The sequence below is a fragment of the Geotrypetes seraphini genome, chromosome 4, assembly GCF_902459505.1.
Source record: "Geotrypetes seraphini chromosome 4, aGeoSer1.1, whole genome shotgun sequence".
NCBI classification, from domain to species: domain Eukaryota; kingdom Metazoa; phylum Chordata; class Amphibia; order Gymnophiona; family Dermophiidae; genus Geotrypetes; species Geotrypetes seraphini.
The window spans coordinates 168,005,138-168,009,851 of NC_047087.1; positions in this window are offsets into that span (position 1 = coordinate 168,005,138).

The window sequence follows — 4,714 nt, forward strand, 5'->3', positions numbered from 1 at the left end:
GGAAGGAGCAGGAGAAATCTTCCTGCCCTCCTGCTCCGTTCGAGGCCACTGGCTGATTGAGTGCTGTGAGTTCTCGCACTCTCATGCCCAACAATTCTCTCTATTTCCACCCCAACCTCAGCATCTTTCCCTCCCTCCCTAAATCCTATGTTCCAAGTTCGTGCCCCCTTCCTTTCTCCTTTTTCTGTCTGTTTCATGCCCCCTCCCTTCCTTCTGTGTTCCAATCTGTGTTCCCCTCCTCCTTCCAGCCTTTGTCCCAATGCACGCCCTCCTCTATCTCAAGTTCGTGCCCCCTCTCTCTCTCCCTCCCTTCCTTGGTCTAACGCACATGCGCGTTTTGTGGCCCAACTGCTTTGGTGCCCCCCTCCCGCAAGACTATACCGGAGCCATCCAGGTCAGCCACCTCCTTCCTGTCTTCCAGTAGCACTTTTTCGCAGGGCCACAGGCCCTTCACACTGCACATGGCTGACCCAGAAGTCTTCTCTCTGACATTAGCTCTGACATCGGAGGGAAGGCTTCTGGGTCAGCTTGGCATGCTTGGCGTGCTACACACCGCTTAGTAGAGGGGCGAATGCGGCTGGAGGGCTGGAAAAGGATCTGCACAGGTATTGGAGCCCCTCGAGGTGCCTACAATCCTGCGGGATCCCTGTGACCTGAGGGATCCCTGTGATCCCTCAGCTTCTACGGGATTTCCATCATCCCCATTCCCGTGCGGCTCTCTATTCCGCAGTCACACTAGTAATGCTTGTATCAGCAAGCACTTTTCATTTAGTTGTGCCTGATATTAGATGTTTGACCACAGAAGGTCACTCTAACCATGGATTTTTGAACAGAACAAATAAGCAGATGAGAAACTACAGGTCTCCTTTGGCCTCTGATTTTAGGCTTAACTGATAAACTGATAAAACATCCCTGATGAAGAAAAGTAAAATAGGGGTTTATTGAGTAAACACCAGATAAACATAATATCTCTTATTCCTAAAATTGGTTGGCATTGAAAAAACTATGCTGACCACTAGCTTTGAAAAATGACCAGAGAATTGCTTTTCAGGATCTTAATCTGACTCAGCAAAGTATGTTTTATTTTTAATATTCTTAAGGGAACATAGATCACTACACAGATGTCCCCACTCCCACCCCCACCCCCATAAATACACATGCGACATAGACACATTGACCGGAACGTACACAGGTAAGGCTAGTCTCAGTTAGGGCACTGGTCTTTGACCTAAGGGCCACCGCAGGAGCAGACTGCTGGGCATGATGGACCACTGGTCTGACCCAGCAGCAGCAATTCTTATGTTCTTATACTGATATACACAACACACATATACAAATAAGACATAGACACATATACACAAAGATAGAGAATATACACAAGGAAACAAATACATAGTTACAGGCACAAACACAAAGAATTATGTACACACAAAGAGATATACAGATACAATACAGACAGACGAGTCCACATGATCAAAGCCCCCAGGTAAGTGAATCATTAAATACCTCTACAAACATGTGACAAAGGAGAATGTCTGGAAAGCAATATATACTAATGCTCGTAGTGTGGGAAATATGGTTTGGGATCTAGATGCTGATGAAAGAGACTGATTTGGATTTTGTGGCAATCATGGAGACGTGGTTCAGAGAACCTTGACTGGAATTCAGTTATACTGAGCTATAATCTGTTCAGAAAAGACAGGGTAGGAAGAAAAGGAGAGGGAGTGGCATTATATGTTAAAGTTCATATTAAAGCCATATAATTGAAGGACCTACAGGAAAAGAGGTGCTAGGCTGAAGTTAACAGGTGATGCCCCTGGTCTCTGGTGAGACTTCATTTAGAATATTGTGTACAATGTTGTATAAGTATTGATTATATGATAGTTAAGGGTGGGGAGGGGGGGAGATAAGAGAATATTATATGTATCATTGTTGATTATTAAGTGATATATTTATGGTTATTTGTATGGATATGTTATCACACTTATTATAAGTTTAAAAATGAATAAAGATTAAAAAAAAAAAGAAAAAAAAGAATATTGTGTACAATTCTTGAGACCGCACCTTCAAAAAGATATAAACAGGATGGAGTTAGTTCAGAGGAAAGCTACTAAAATGATTGGTGATCTTCATCCTATAATGTAAGAGGACAGACTTAAAGATTTCATATGTATACTTTGGAGGAAAGTCGGGGAAAAAAATAGACATACAGTCAACCTAGGAAAAAAATCAGTATGCCTAAAAGTCATATTTAACCACACTTGTTGAAAATCAAGTTCAGTCCCCTAAGGCCTGCTTAAAATAATGTTTTCAACAAAATTTTGAATTTTTTATAGCTCATTTCTGACCTAATTTCTTATGGGAGATTTTTTTCCAAAGAGTCACAAGAAGCCAGAAAAATGCTCTCTTGGGTAATGGCTCAATGGGCCATTTTGAAGTTAGCGATGCTAATTGAAAATCTCCAACAGATAGTAATTTCCAAAATTGATTATTGTAGTGCTTTATTTAAAGGTATATCGCAGAAAGAAATCAGACGTCTGCAAATTATTCAGAACGCCTCTGTTAAAATAATTTACAAAGCCAAAAAATTCGATCATGTCTCTCCACTTCTCAAAAAAGCACATTGGCTCCCAGTTACACACCGAATCTTATTTAAAATATGTCTGCTTACATTTAAATCATTATTATCTAAAACCCCCGCTTTTATTTTTAGAGTTTTAATTCCTTATCATACTTCGAGACAGTTAAGATCGCAGGATCAACACTTATTGGCAATACCCTCACTGAAAGTTATCAATACAAGGCGTCACACCATGTTCTCAATAACAACTCCTCAATCTTGGAATGATCTCCCACTTTTTCTTCGAGAGGAAAGGAACCTAGATAAATTTAAATCCAAACTTAAGAGCTTCCTTTTTAATGATGCTTTTAATGTATAAATTTTATATCCTAAAACTTTTTTACTCTTCACTTTTTATTCTATATATTAAATATAAATTTTATTTGTTACCCCTCCTATTGTTTTTTCCTTAAATGTAATTAAATTAAATTAATATTGATTGTAACCCTTTAATAAACCTTCCTTTGCTTTGAAATGATATGTAGAAATTATGTATAGCAATGTCTGTAATTATTATTTTTAACTCACTTTGAATATTGTTTGTTATATTTGTCACCCCAACTGATTTTTAATGAGATTGTACATCGCCTAGGAAATGTGATAGGCGATTAATCAAATTTTTCTAATAAACTTGGAAACTTGGATATTAGACATCTGGAAGGTATACATAGAATCGTCCATCTACTCAGACTCCAAAGTAATTTAAATTTACTTCTAAAGGGCATAGGAAGCCAATGATACTTTATATACAAAGGGGTAACATGATCAAATTTCTTGGCTTGTTCCAGTAGCCTAATACTTGAGTTTTGTAAAGTTTGTAATCTTTTAGAGAGATTTATGTGGCAGACCTAAATAGACCACTTTCCATAAGATGAATAAAGCATACAATAAAGTTTGTAATGCCTTTTATTCAAAGAATTTTTTTTACTGAGTGTAACTTTCTCAAAATGTAAAATCCTTTCTTGACAACTGCATTTATCTGATTCTCAAATGTGAGAGCAGCGTCAAGAATAATTCCTAGTTATTTAAAACAGGAAACCAGTTAAAGAGACTTACTTTCCATTCCTTTGTACCTGTGAACCAACAAGATAGAGACTTGGATGTATTCAAAACTAATTTATGGGTTTCTACCCATTTTGATAAGTCCAAAGAAATGGGTGATATTTTGGCCAATAGAAAAATAACATCTGCATAACAGTAGACATTTAGACCATGCTCTAGGATCAATGCTATAAGGGGACTTAAGAAGATGCTAAATACTGTAATAAAGGAGACAAAGCAGAGTCCTGAGGGCTTCCACAAATCACTTGTTTCTCTTTTGAGACATCTGCCCCTTGTTATGTATCTTGAAGTTCCTACCTATCAAAAAGGATCTAAAGAAGGCTAAGGCAACTCCATTAACTGTTACAGAGCTGCCCTTCATATGATAATGGGGAGACTAGACGTCTAATACAAGAAGTACAGTCCCTGACTGCTAAAATGATCTACAAACAACTAGAACCCTACTGAGGGATCACATCACTCACTCTAGAGCAGTGGTCTCAAACTCGCGGCCTGGGGGGCCACATGCTGCCCGCCAGGTACTATTTTGAGTCCCTCAGTATGTTTATCATAATCACAAAAGTAAAATAAAACAGTTTCTTGATCATATGTCTCTTTAGCTATAAATTAGAATATTATTATTAAGACTTAGCCAAAAGGAAAGATTTAAAAACTATAAAGAGTTTTACTTCATGCAAAATTGTCATTTCTTTAATAAGACATTAACTATTTTTTCTGAGGCCCTCCAAAATGTGGCCCTGCAAAGGGTTTGAGTTTGAGACTATTGCTCTAGAGAGAGCATCTTAGTGGCATAAAATTAACAAAAAGAAAAACTACATGCAACTTACAGCATTTGAATTGATTTTATTTCTGTACCCGATAGTAACATTTTTACTGAGTTACAAGAATGAGCTCTGACATGCATTCTAATAGGTTTCCAGTGGATTAAAACATTCACTCGTATTAAATTTTCTTTAGACTGAAGCAATAGACACATGTGCCATGTTCATCGTCTTTTTCCATGTGAACGGTCTCACTTGTCTTGATAATGGT